General features: G+C 40.1%; 1 protein-coding gene across 1 annotated transcript in view; it reads right to left on the bottom strand.

Annotated features, from left to right (window-relative positions):
• LOC111721608 (transmembrane protein 182-like) overlaps nucleotides 1–14769 on the bottom strand; it is a 35573-nt gene that overhangs the window by 7022 nt on the left and 13782 nt on the right. The gene's annotated exons all lie outside the window — the stretch shown is intronic.

Raw genomic sequence — 14769 nt, 5'->3', positions numbered from 1 at the left:
TCTGTCTTTATGTCTCCGTTTGTCTGTCTGCCTCTGCCCCCCCCCATCTGTCTGTGTCTGTCTGTGTCTGCTCTCTCTCTGGGGATTTGTACTAAATGGCCCTAAGGTCCCTCTCAGTTCCAAATCTGGGTTCCACTAAATGGATCCATAACCCATACTGGTCTCCTAAGGGGCAGAGCCTGCTATGGAAAGTCTAAGTATTGCTGAGTTTTCCCTTTGTCTTACACTAATCCCTTTCCTAGGTGCCTCCCCTTGTGGTCACTCTCTTCTCCCCAGTCCCCCTTCATGTGCCCAACTTGGTCCCCAGGGGGCAGGAGCCACTCATTCTAGTGAATAAGGTTGAGACTGGGGAAGGGAACACTATACAAAAATGCAACTCCTTGGGATTCCCCAGCAATCCACATTGTCAGGGCTCGGACCAAACTCAAAGATGCCTGTTTCCCTTGTCTCCTGACAAGGCATAGGATAGGAGCCACACAGAGCATGAACTCTGGTGAGACTGTGCAGTGAGATGAGGAGGTCACTACTTTTGGCATTTAGGGAACTGTGCTGTGTTCTAATTCTAAGTTTAATGTGTCACTTGGAGCAAATCTCTCACTTTCTAAACTTAATTTCTTCATCTGTAAAAACTGGGATTTTTTAAGGGAGGAGGAGGAATCTGTGATTTCATTAATGTAAAGAAATCCCCTCTACCAATGCAAATCAGCCACTGCTCTGCAATGGGGAGTCTCCAAGAACAAGCCCTGAGAGGATAAGGGACTTGCCCAGTATTACACAATAAGTATGTGTTTGAGGCTTAAGGCTGGCTCCCTTATGCCCCACCCTCTTTTAAATGTGCAATACTTTGGCCTATGTTGGCGGGTTGCCTGTGATAAATGATATCAGGCTGCTGGGCTTCTTCGGTTCTGTACTTAATTCAGAGTCCTTGGATCACCTTCTTTGCTGCCAGTTTCTACTTCTAATTTCTGCCAGTATACCTGCCCATGATAGCCCTTCTCTTCCCTCTTTCTTTTGCTTTATACATCATGTCTATGGGTGGGAAAGCCACAAATTTAATTGTATGCAAAGTAAGGGTAACTAGGCTCCGAGTGAGGATTTCTCCTATTAGAAAAATAAATTGGATTTAGCATATAGCCATCTATTGTATTTGTTCTGAAGCCTGGCAGGTTTTTTGGTTACCTCTGGTTTTCAGTTGTAGCCCAGGTAGATAATATTGCTGCACAGTTGAGGAATTACTTTATTAACTTACAACAGAACTGAGGCAGTTGCTAACTCCCTCAGCTCCAAAGAATAAAAAGGTAGGGCCTGGGTCATATTCATTTTTGGCTTCCACACAGAATCTAGCATCGGGGTACACTGGGGCCTCAGTAAACTTACTGACCATATGAACAAATGCATCCAGATGATTATAAGATGAGCTGCAGTTCCCAGGAGACTAATAGGAAAGGGAAAAGTAAAAGAATGCAGATTCAAATTCATCCAGTTGGACAAGCACTTCTTCACAACTGGGCTAGAGAGGCCATGGGCCCTAAGCCCCAGAGTCAATACTCAGAGAAGGAGTAATGTCAGCATTTGGAGAGCTGTGATAGCTGTGCTCTGGCACAAATAAACATCTAACTGGCCAAGCTCTGAGCTCCCAGTAGTATCTGAGTGGGAAAAGGAAGGTCCGAAGACAAGTTAATGGACTCAGAATTGGAATACAAGCACAATCAAGTGGGAAATACTTGTGAGTGCATATTGATCTGTGTCAGACACAGTCTGGCTGCCATCAGTGATCTTGGCATTGGCCAAATGCTGCCTCGGGCACAATCTGCTGCCTTAACGCTTCATTTTCCTAAGCCCCCATCCCATTGCAGCCCTCAGTGTTAGACAGTGCCCTAAGCAAGCTAGCCATAGACAAGCTGGCATTGTAGAGACTATGTCAGTAAGTCACCCTCCAAAGATGATGGTAGGGGGAACCAGCCAGTCCCCTCTCATCTGATGACTTGGGTCAAGACTAGGACTAGCTGAATCAATCCAGAGATAAGAACTAGCCTCAAATTTGGCCCTGAATTGGATGAAAGTCACATCAATCCACACCTCTGGCTGGCAGCACTCCCGGGCTACCAGACAAGTCATGTGCAAAGCACTCTGAGGCGGCCCAGAAGCTGGAGACTTGAGAGTGTCAGGCGGCTGCCAGAATAAACTGCCATCTTGTGAGAAATTCTCTTGTCACAACATCTCTGGGTCCAACTTGGCAATCCACGGGGCAAAGATCTGTCTCCAACACAAGAGCCCACCAGTAACAGCAAGAACTCCCTCAAGTTCTTCCCTTGCATCCCCTCCTCTCTACCAATCTAAAACCGACTCCATCCCCAAATTACATGATTTCAAAAGCATCACAGTGAAGCAGTGGGTCAAAAGATCACTGGCACTGGTTACGTGTGTCTCCCACACGTGGTCAATGCACTGATTTGTCTTACTGAACTATATCTCTGAGTTAAAAGGAAGGTTTTCTTGAAGAGAGAAGGGGGTCATTAGAAAATGACAATAATCTTTTTAAAAAGAGCATTACTTGAAAAAAGGCCCGAGGTTTGAGTGCCAGCTCTACCACCTAGCTATATGGCCTCTTCTGGGGTCCCTTCAAATGCCAGCATTCTGCTTGACAGCTTAAATTCTCCCAGCCTCAATTCCTCAGCTATAACAACAAGAGGAATAGAACATGTGCTCCTTTGAGGGCAGAGACTTTTTAAAAACATGCCTACAATGTAGTAGGTATTTAATAAGTGCTTGATAATTAAGAGGGGTTGGGCTCAATGATTTCTAAGGTCTCTCCAAACTAAAAACATTTCCATTTATTCATTTCAGGAAGGAGGAAGTGAATTAGTATTACTCAATTCAGCATATATTGACCCATGCCAGAGGAGGCAATGAAGGGTTTTACAGGGCTACTGTGGGTAAACAGCCTTGGAATGGAAAACTGTGGTGAACAATTCACAGACTTACCATATACATAATCAGATGCAGACTGGGTAGTTCATTGTCTACACTGATATGCTTTGGATTGCTCGGGCTTGAGCAAGCAACAGTGAAAAGAGCTTACGCTTTGAAAACATCAGCAAACCTCTAGCAGGAACCATTAGAGTGCTATGGTGTCATAGCCCGTCCACTCACTCTTTCACTGGGTGAGGGGTGTCACTACTTTCCCAGATGCTTCCACACCTTGTGGTATCCGTGAACTCATAGAAATAAGTACCCCTCACAAAAAGGCAGCCAGGGAGTCATCCATGCCTCTCGTAAATCTGCCACCTGGAGTCCTCTCCCATGCTGCTGGCCTGTTTCTCCTTTCCTTGGCAAAGTGCTCAGTGCTTCCAGTAGGTGCTTCCAGTGCTCAGATATGCTTTGCTCTTGCTACATGGCCAGTACATCTTCTTTTCGGGTCATCTAGTCCTCTGAGCAGGATATTGAAAGTGGCTTGTCTGAGGCCACACGGCTAATGAGATGTTAGATTCAAAGTATGGACTCAAGTCTCAACTCTAAATCTAGTGATCTACCCACTCTCCAATCCTGTCTTTTTATAAGAATTATATCTTGACTTTACAAAAATTACTGCAAAATTCAATGAAAGTTTTATATTATATATAAAACAAAATTGACTAACCATGTCATGTTCATTCTTTTTTTTTTACTCATGTCTGATTCTTCATGATCCCTTTTGGGGTTTTCTTGACAAAGGTAGTAGAGTAGTTTGTCATTTCCTTTTCCAGCTAATTTTACAGAGGAGGAAACTGAGGCAAAGAAGGTAAAGTGATTTGCCTAGGACCACACAGCTAGTAAGTATCTAAAGCTAGATTTGAAATTGTATAGTCTTTCTGACTTCAGTCATGGCACTCTATCCATTGCAGTGCCTCCCAGCTGCCCCACTAAACTGCAGGCCACTTGAAGTATGCTGGGAGTCAGGTGACATGGATTCTAGTTCCATCATTGCCATTCCACAAATACATTATCTCAAGTAAGGCTCTTAACCTCTGTGGCCCTCAGTTCTCTGATTTATCAAAGAGGTTGAGAACCCCGATTCTTTGTGCCTTATAGATACTGTGGATTCATATCTACAGTATTATGAGCATGAAACCAAAGAACATAAAATATTGGAGCCGGATGTGACCTTACAGGTCACATATATGAACATTCCAACTACCCCTTCATTTTCCATGGAAAAAAACTGAAGCCAAAGGCAGGAAAATGATTTGCCCCAAATCCCCACTAGTTTGTGGCAGAGATGGGAAATTTAAAACTGTTAAAACACTGCAGAGTGTCCCCTAAACTCAAGATATTCACAGCAATACATTTAGAAGCCAGATTAAACATATGGCAACAACATTAAGTCCATGACAACAGTGACTCAGGTTTATCTAGCACATGAGACTTTGCCCCAAATGACCTCGTGAGGTCAACAAGATGAACAATTCTGGGTGCAGATCTGGGATCTCCTTGGTACGGGGACCTCCGGATAAGGACACTTTTATCAATGATTACCTGCATTTATTCTGCAACTTAAATCTTAGAGGGAAGTCCAAGGCATATTGTTCAGATCCACACAATCATTCTATAAAAGTGTCAGGACTTGAACAACAATCTCTCTGACCCTCTGTATCCCCTCCCTCATCGCTTCTCAGTATTAATATTAGGATTTCATTTTACAGGTAAGAAAAGAAACCGAGAGATGGGAAGTGGGTTGCCTAAGTTTACGGAGCTGGAAAAAGCCTAAGCAGGACTTCAGATGAAGGTCCTTCACTTCCGAGATGGAGTGTTCTTCTCACTACCCCACATCATCACCCACTGAAGCATGCAGAATCTGGGCATGGAGTCTACCCTTAACAAACCCCTAGTGATGCCTTGATAAGACAACTGATTAGAGAGAAAGTTCTTCCCCCTTTTGGGGATCATCTATACCTTTGGCAGCCTAGGGAAGCTCAAGGACCCCTTCTTGGTGTCATGTTTTGAAATGCATAGGATTACAAAAGAAATGGATTGCATTGAAATATAGTTATCCAAATATTTAGGAAAAAACAAAGTTCAGAGTCCCTAAATTTAGAACCCCTGGACTAAAAAGGTCCTTCATTGTTGCCCAGACCCCAGTGTCAGGCCTGCACAATGTCTGAGTAGGGCATTAAAAACTCATTACTAGCAGCATTATTTATTTCACTGTGTAGCTTGGCAGACTTATTTATCACAGACTTCCTTTCAAGCTCTGCCACTAGACAGGGGCGTGAGTTTTAGAACTCAGATAAATCTAAATCACGTCCACCCCAGGGGACCTGTCTTGTGTCTGTGACCCCCCGTCATGAGATGCTGTTCATTTTGTTTGTTTCATGGCAAAAAGAAATTCCCTTCTGATGAAGGTCAGTAGCCAAGGGGTTAAATGATATCTGCCCTAAACACTGCTGACCATGAGAATGTGGGGGACCACCTGAAACAAGGGTCACAAATAAATAACTTATATAGTATATGATGGACACAGGCATAAAGTACCAATTAATTGGTTATAACAAAATTACTCTGTATACATGTGCGTGCGTGTGTGTGTGTGTGTGTGTGTGTGTGTGTGTGTGTGTATAAATGGCCACCCATTCTTCACAAAATACAATATATTGATAAGAATGTAATTAAGCCTTTATTGCTTGTGTAATTTAAAATGAAATTAATTGGCTAGCAAGTGAGGCTCCGTAAGCATTCTTCTTACAATCAATTTCTATTTCATTAACATACAATACCTACTGTAATGGACTAAATAAAATGGTCTTCCTACTGGGCATGAGACAAAGAACTGATAAAAATGAATTTGCAACCTCTCTCATGGCTACCTGGCCTTTCTTAAAGTTTAAGATGCCATTTAGCAAGCATATTCTTCCTTTCCACATTCGTTGGGAGGTAATAACACCAAGAATAATAAGTGACATTTATATGGTGCTTTAAAGTTTACAAAATTTTTCACATATCATTTACTAGCTGGGGAAAGTCACTTAAGCTACTTGAGCCTCAGTTTCCTCATCAATAAAAAAGGGGATTTGGATTAGATGACCATTAAGATCCCTTCCACTCTGAATCTCTGGCCTTGTGAGACACATTAGTTTTAGGAGAGATGTGCTAGAAATAGTATCAGTGTTTTACACATATGGAAACTGAGTCTTGGAAAGGGGAAATGGCTTGTCCATGTTGACATATCTAGGTAAAGGGAGGAGGCGTGGCAGAAGGCAGGGCAGGAAATGGTCACCTGTTCATAAACAGACAAAAATTTTCCTGATCAAGAGCTACCTTTGCACGGTTTATTTGAATAGATATATAAACAATTTGGCAGAAGTACCAAATGAGCAATAAGAACCTCCAGTTTCAAAGGAATTCTGAGGAAGGAGAGGTCACTGTGAATGGGGTGGGGGAGAGAGAGAGAGGTGAAGCTGAGCAGGTGGGGGCTTGAAAGACAGGTGGAAAAGAGGGAGAAAGGCTTCCCATGCAGGGGAAACAGGAGGAGCATTTGTTGGTAAAGACAGGGCCTGCCTGTCCTCCTTTATTTCTGTCCAGAGCACTGCCATCTTCCCAACTACCCATGTTCAAAGCATCCCAATCAACTTTGCTCCCACTCTTTTCCCTCATCTATCACATGCAGACACCAAGTACTCCCCACTTGATAGTCTCAGTTTCTCTAGGATCTGGGTCCTCTTATTAATTGCCATTATAACCACACAAGTTCTGGAGTAAAGGATCTCCTCTCTGGACTCCGCAGCCTTCCTCTCCCTCCCATCTGCGTTCCCCACTGTGACCAGATTCACCCAACAGCAGCAAAAGAATGCTGGGCCTGAAGTCAGGAAAGCACTGACCTGAAATCCCCCCTCTCATGTTCTTCCCCATCTCTGCCAAATGCTCATCTACCCTCTGCCTGACACATACAGAATGTGACCACAGTGAGTCATGTGACTTCAGGGTCCTTGTCTGGAAAGCCAAGATTGATAGAATTCTTAAAGAGATTGCGAGATCATGCATATAGAGCACCTTGGAAATATTAACAGTACTATCTTTTTAGAGTATCACTCTAATTCGGGTTACTTCCCTATCCTAAAACTTTCCACCAGCCTGCCTTGCCAATCTGACATCCCCTCACTTCTTTTCGTGTTTTCTATGTTCTAGTCAAACTGAGTGCTGTATTCAAAAATGTGAAGCTGTGAAAAGTAGGGAAAGAAGAGACAAAAGGAGAGAGGGAGGGAAGGAGGGAAGAAAGAAGGGAGGAAGGAAAGAAGGAAAGAAGGAAGAAAGGGAAGGAGGAAGGGATGGAGGAAAGAAGGGAGGGAGGGAGAGAGGAAGGGAGGAAGGGAGAAAGGAAAGAAAACTCAGTTGCTATTAATCATATTATTTTCTAAAAACTGTGATTCCATTTCCACTCAGCTAGGCACATACATCAGAGACTGAATCTAAAAAGTCCTTTTGCTTTTTCTTTCTTTCCCCTTTTGAAAGCTTATTTCAAAAGATGTTAGAAGCTCTGATAACAAATTATTCTTGAGTTAGCAAGTTTAAATTGGAGAGAGATGCCTTAAATAATCCTAAGGGAAGTAGTATGAGAAGGCAGATTATGTAATCAATTGGTTCTTTAGCACTTGAAATAGTTCCCTAAAACTGAGTGGATGTCTATCAGTTGGGGAATGGCTGAATAAGTTACAGTTTATGAATGTTATTAAATATTATTGTTCTATAAGAAATAATCAGGAGGATGATTTCGGAGAGACCTGGAGAGACTTACATGAAACTGATTCTAAGTGAAATGAGCAGAATTAGAGGAGATTATTGTATACAGCAACAATAAGATCATATGATAATCAATTCTGATGGACGCGGCTCTTGTCAACAATGACATGATTCAGGCCAATTCCAATAGACTTGAGATGGAGAAAGCCATCTGCACCCAGAGAGAGACTGTGGGGACGGAATGTGGACCACAACATAGAATTTTTACTCTTTTTATTGTTGTTTGCTAGAATTTGTTTTCTTTCTCATTTTTTTTGTTTTTGTTCTGATTTTTCTTGTGCAGCATATTTGTGGAAATATATAGAGAAGAACTGTACATGTTTAATATATATGGGATCACTTGCTATTTAGGAGAGAGGGTGGGGAGAAGGAAGGGAAAAAATTAGGACACAAGGTTTTGTAAGGGTGAATGTTGAAAATTATCCGTGTATATATTTTGAAAATAAAAAGCTTTAATTAAAAAAAGAAATAGTTCCCTAAGCTGCTTTGATATCTGCACCAAAAGGAGGAATGAAAGAATACCTCCTTGAGCAGTCTTATCAACTTAGAAACAATTGGTGTCCATTGAGGAAACATTCCTTAAAGGCCCACTATCCTGTGAAGGCCCCTGGGTTATACCCCAATATAGTTAAAGCAACATGAAGAAGGTCCAGTTGCTGCCTTGAGGTACTCCAGGGCTAGTGAGAGATCAAAGGCTATCATGCCCTGGTCTTAAAAACCAGGGTACTAGGGCCCTGGGAGGCTAAATGATTATCTAAGTACCCACCAAAACAGGGTATGTACACAAATGATCTCAAGACAAAAAGAAAGTGATCGGTTCATAAGAGAGGTACAAACTAAGTGTCCTGAAAGTTCCAAAGAAGAGATTCTTTCTGATTAAGGAATTGACTTAAAGGAGAGGTGGAAGGGGAAGAGCTAACTTAAGGACTCAGATGCATGTATTTGCAAAGAAGTCCTGTGGAGATATCACTGAATTTTCTTACGATAAGCTAAGTTTATCAAGAGTCAGGATGGCAAAATTATTGCAATGGAAAATAAGACAAATAATGATGCAGAAAACCAAGACAAAATTTAAGATATCTGACTTTGAGATTCCAGAGGGATGAGAGAAAATGGAAAAACAAATCAGCTGAGCTGACTAAGTTCCTGAGATTATAAAATCAGAAACCAAGGCAAAACAAATAATAACAATTGATCAGAGCCCTTGGAGTCTTGGCCTTTATCCTAGAGAGGCCCATGACTGGGGCAAATGACTTCTAACAACTTAAAGACTAAAGGCCAACTTTGCTCTTAAATTCATACACACTCAAAACTCTACTCTTAGACTGGCAATAGCTGGCTTTCCATCAAAGCCCAAGTTTCTCTCCCCATCTGTAGAGCTTCCATGGAGTGGACATGACATCCTAGCCAAGTGCCACAGTGGCTACACATCTGAGCAGGGAGGAAGGCCTCATGATCACCTCTTTAGGACCTCAGACTCCCATGTATGGAAAGAGTTGCCCCTAAATAGCCTTGACAAATCAAGCAAAGCAAGGCAATCACATGCAGCTGTATATGCTTCAGTCAAGTTTCCCAAGTGTGATGGTGTCTAGAAAATGGCTTCTAAGGAACAGAAGGGGAACTAGGTCCTGGGGTGAGTAGAACAAAGCTCCAGATCAGCTAGTAGAAGAAAGTTCAGGTTGTCTTTACATGCCGTTTCCAGATTGTTTCAAAAACATGAAATTATTCAAAAAATGAAATTATTTATGTTTTTTAACTTTCAATACAAGTTGATGCTTGTATGAAGGTGCAGACACAGAATGCTCATAATGTACCCAACTGTTGGTTGTCTTTAATGATTCTATGGAAATTGAGGATATGAATAATTTAATATTCTGGTTCACTGGGTAGCCTAAAACTGATTCCAAAATCCAGATTCTTACATCTGGCTGGGATCTTCAGTCATATTCAAGGATCCCTTATGCCACATCCCTGACAAATGGTTATTCTGGCTCTGCTTGCACACAGCCAGGTGAACTGGGGTTGACTCATCCCCTTCTATGTGCTGGACCTAGATCTGCCATGCCATCTATATGGGGAACTCCCAGTGCAGACACCCTTCCTTGGTGCAACTCAGCCACTCATCTGCAGCTTAAGATCTTGGAGAGTTGCCTGGGACTCTGAAAGATTAAATAACTTGGCTGTAGTCACATCGTTGGGATGTGTTAGAAGCAGAACTTGAATCCATATCCTTTTAATTTCAATGCTGACTCTCTTATCTACTACATAAGGTTTTCTAACCTGGCTCCATGAATTTCTTTTGTTTTGTTTTTAATATTTTGATGACTACATTTCAACAAAATTGGTTTCCTTTGTAATTGTGCATTTTTATTTTAGGCATTTAAAAACATAATTCACTGGACTGCCAAAGGGGCCCATGACATAAGGTGAACACCCCTTGCACTAAACCATGCTGCTTATTTATCATATTATTACACAGCTAAAGCCACTTATCCTGCCTTAGCAATTATAGTAGGTATCTTACTTTGATTTAGTAATATTACTGAACTTAAATTCTAAACACAAATTCTCATTGTTCAAGATCACAGAAACAGAGAAGATGTTAATGACTGGGTAAAATGTATACTGAGGACTTCCAGCCAAGATGGCAGAGAGGACACACACATCTATTTAAGCTCTTTCTTGTCCTCAGAATACTTTTTTCATGATATGGCCTCGGAATTAGTGCTTGACTGAAAAAACCCACGAGTACATTACCAACAAAGATATCCTCAAAATTTGCCAGAAAAGGTGTGTTTTTGCTCGTGGGCAAGGACGGTTAGACCAGGCACAGACTGCAGGCAGGCAGCGAGAACACGAAAGGTAGCTCACACTGAGCAGACTGGAGGGGGCGGGCTGTAGTCACAGCCATCGGAAAATTTGCCTTAGCCAGCGTGAGCTTCTTTGCCCTGGTAGCAAGGCAGTAGATCAGCAGAGAAGCTATAACATAGTGGGTAAAAACTTCAATACCAAAACACTGGGGTCTCTTGGGACCTGCCCACACTCACCCAATACTCAGAGTGACTCAGCATGCTCTCAGAGTCTCAGAGAGTCGCTGCTGTGCAGATACAGCGCAGCCATTGCTGTTCCACTGCTGCTTCATTGCTACCTCCTGTAGTCTGTAGAGGAAGCTTGGTAATACCATACTGCCCAAAAGGCAGACCACATTTGCTTTTTTTGTTTGTTTGTTTTCTTTGATTCTTTTTTGTCAAAATGAGCAAAAAATTAAAGCATGCTCTAACTATTGATAGCTTCTATATGGATAGAGAGCAGACTTCAAACTCTGAGGAGACGAAAAACAGACTGTCTCCAGATGAATCCCCAAAGGGGGAAATGATCTGGTCCCTACCACACAAGACTCTCATAGCTTAAAAAAAGCTCTTACAAGAGAGCTAGAAGAAAAATGGGCAAAGGAAAGGGAAGCTTGGCAAGAGGGTCTGGATAAGTCATGTTACTCATTTAAAGATAGAGTGCATAAAGAAATCAAATCCCTGAAAAACAGAATTAGTGAACTGGAAAAAGAAAATAGCTCTCTAAAAAATGAAATTGGCGAAATGGGGGAAAAAATTCCATAGAACAAAACAATTCACTTAAAAACTCAATTGGACAATTACAAAAAGAAATAAAAAAGTAAATGAAGAAAATAATTCATTAAAAATCAGAATTGAACAAATGGAAATGAATGATCCGAGGAGATAACAAGAATCAGTCAAGCAAACCCCCCCCCAAAAAAAAAAAACAAAAAAATGAAACAATGGGGAAAAATGTTAAATACCTAATACCTATGTCGGAAAACAACAGACATGGAAAATAGATCTAGGAGAGATAATCTGACAATTATTGGACTTCCTGAAAATTATGATGAAAAAAAAGAGCCTAGACATTATTTTCCAGGAAATCATCAAAGAGAACTGCTCAGATGTTATGGAAACAGAGGGCAAAATAGACATTGAAAGAATTCATCAATCAACTACTGAAAGAGACCACAAAATCAAAATTTCCAGAAATATTGTGGCTAAATTCTATATAGAACTATAAGACCAAGAAAAAATACTACAGCTAGAAAAAAAACAAGTCAAATATAGAGGAGCCACAATAAGGATTACTCAGGATCTAGCAGTGTCCACATTAAAGAATCGGAGGGCCTGGAATCTGATATCCCAAAAGGCTAAAGGAACTTGGTATGCAGCCAAGAATAACTTACCCAGCCAAAATGAGCATTTTTTTCCAGGGCAGAAGATTGACATTCAATGAAATAAGTGAATTTCATCTATTTCTGATGAAAAAATTGGAACTAAACAAAAAGTTTGATCTCCAAAAATAGGACTCAAGAGAAACATATAAAGGTAAAAAGAAATCTTGGAAACTATATTTCTGTTATGAATATACATAAAGAACACATGTATACTTTGGTTTTACAGTTATAACATAAAAAAGAAACTAGAAGTGGAAAGCAAATTGTACCAGAAAAATGGTAAAATGGGGGTACTACTGAATTACAGAGAAACTTCTCCCACCTCATTGAAAAGTAGGAGGGAAAAAGTGAAAAGGGAAGGAGTAAGCTAAGCAGAAGGGAATACAGAAATTGTGAGGAAAAGGGGTAAGAAAAGGGGAGGAACTTTAACATGGGGGGAGGAATCCGAAAAAGGAAGGGCTATGAGAGGCAAGTCGTGTAAATGGGGAGGGGGGTAAGGGGGAAGGAAAGGAGAAAAGCATAAGCAGGGGTTAACAAGATGGCAAGAAATATAGAATTAGTCATTTTAACCATAAATGTGAATGGGGTAAACTCCTCCATAAAGCGGAAGTGGGTAGCAGATTGAATTAAAAGCCAGAATCCTACAATATGTTGTTTACAGGAAACATACTTGAAGCAGGGAGATACATGCAGAGTAAAGATAAAAGGCTGGAGCAGAATCTACTATGCTTCAGGTGAAGTCAAAAAAGCAGGGGTAGCCATCCTGATCTCAGATCAAGCAAAAGCAAAAATTGATCTAATTAAAAGAGATAAGGAAGGGCACTATCTCTTGCTAAGGGGTAGCATAGATAATGAAGCAATATCAGTATTAAACACATATGCACCAAATGGTGTAGCATCTAAATTCTTAAAGGAGAAGTTAAGAGAGTCGCAACAAGAAATAGACAACAAAACTATATTAGTGGGAGATCTCAACCTTGCACTCTCAGAATTAGATAAATCAAACCGCAAAATAAATGAGAAAGAAGTCAAAGAGGTAAATAGAATACTAGGAAAGTTAGTTATGAGAGATCTTTGTAGAAAACTAAATGGAGACAGAAAGGATTACACTTTCTTCTCAGCAGTTCATGGAACCTATACAAAAATTGACCATATATTAGGACATAAAAACCTCAAATTCAAATGCAAAAAGGCAGAAATAGTAAATGCATCCTTTTCAGATCATGATGCAATGAAAATTACACTCAATAAAAAGCCAGGGGAAAATAGACCAAAAAATAATTGGAAACTAAATAATCTCATCCTAAAGAATGTTTGGGTGAAACAGAAATCATAGACATAATTGATAATTTCACCCAAGAAAATGACAATAATGAGACATCATACCAAAATGTGTGGGATGCAGCCAAAGTGGTAATAAAGGGAATTTTTATATCTCTAGAGGCCTACTTGCATAAAATAGAGAAAGAAAATGGTCAATGAATTGGGCTTGCAACTAAAAAAAGATAGAAAAGGAACAAATTAAAAATCTCCAGTCAAATACTAAACTTGAAATTCTAAAAACAGAAGGAGAGATTCATAAAAATGAAAGTTAAAAAAAAACTATTGAATTAATAAATAAAACTAAGAGTTGGTTTATGAAAAAACCAACAAAAATAAACCCTTAGTAAATTTGATTGAAAAAAGCAAAGAGGAAAATAAAATTGCTAGTCTTAAAAATGAAAAGGGAGAACTTGTCACTAATGAAGAGGAAATTAGAGCAAAACTTAGGAGTTACTTTGCCCAACTTTATGCCAATAAATTTGATAACCTAAGTGAAATGGATGAATAACTTCAAAAATATAGGCTTCCCAGATTAACAAAGGAAGAATTAAATTGCTTAAATAGTCCCATTTTAGAAAAAGAAATAGAACAAGCTATTAATCAACTTCCTAAGAAAAACTCCCCAGGACCAGATGGATTTACATGTGAAATCTACCAAACATTTAAAGAACAATTAACTCCAATGTTATATAAACTATTTGAAAAAATAAGAAATGAAGGACTCCTACCAAATTCCATTTATGATACAGACATGGTACTGATACCTAAACCAGGTAGGTTGAAAACAGTGAAAGAAAATTATAGACCAATTTCCCTAATGAATATTGATGCTAAAATCTTAAATAAAATATTAGCAAAAGGATTACAGAAAATCATCCCCAGGATAATACACTATGACCAATTAGGATTTATACCAGGAATGTAGGGCTGGTTCAATATTAGGAAAACTATTAGCATAATCAACTATATCAATCACCAAATTAACAAAAACTATATGATCATCTCAATAGATGCAGAAAAAGCATTTGATAAAATCCAACATCCATTCCTATTAAAAAACACTTGAGAGTATAGGAATAAATGGACTTTTCCTTAAAATAGTCAGTAGCATCTATTTAAAACTATCAGTAAGCATCATATGTAATGGGGATAAACTGGAACCATTCCCAGTAAGACCAGGAGTGAAACAGGTGCCCAGTGTCCTGATGCTTTCTCCACACCTACTTACTAAACTTGTTCTTTAAAAATTCAGGTTTCATTTTTGTCTATTCCTCTGACCCTCTGAAAAAAGTGGAGGCAGGGGGCAGAGGTGGTCTGCAGTAGAGCCTAGTGCTGGCCCTAGAAGAGGAATAGCACAGCAAAGGGATCCTGGGAGAGGCAGTGGGAAGAGAGAAAGATCACATCCTCCTCAAGAACAGTGGCACCTGGAGCAAAGCCTT

This window comes from Sarcophilus harrisii, chromosome X, assembly GCF_902635505.1.
Source record: "Sarcophilus harrisii chromosome X, mSarHar1.11, whole genome shotgun sequence".
In the NCBI taxonomy this organism is placed as follows: Eukaryota; Metazoa; Chordata; class Mammalia; order Dasyuromorphia; family Dasyuridae; genus Sarcophilus; species Sarcophilus harrisii.
This window is presented reverse-complemented; position numbering and strand designations above follow the sequence as displayed.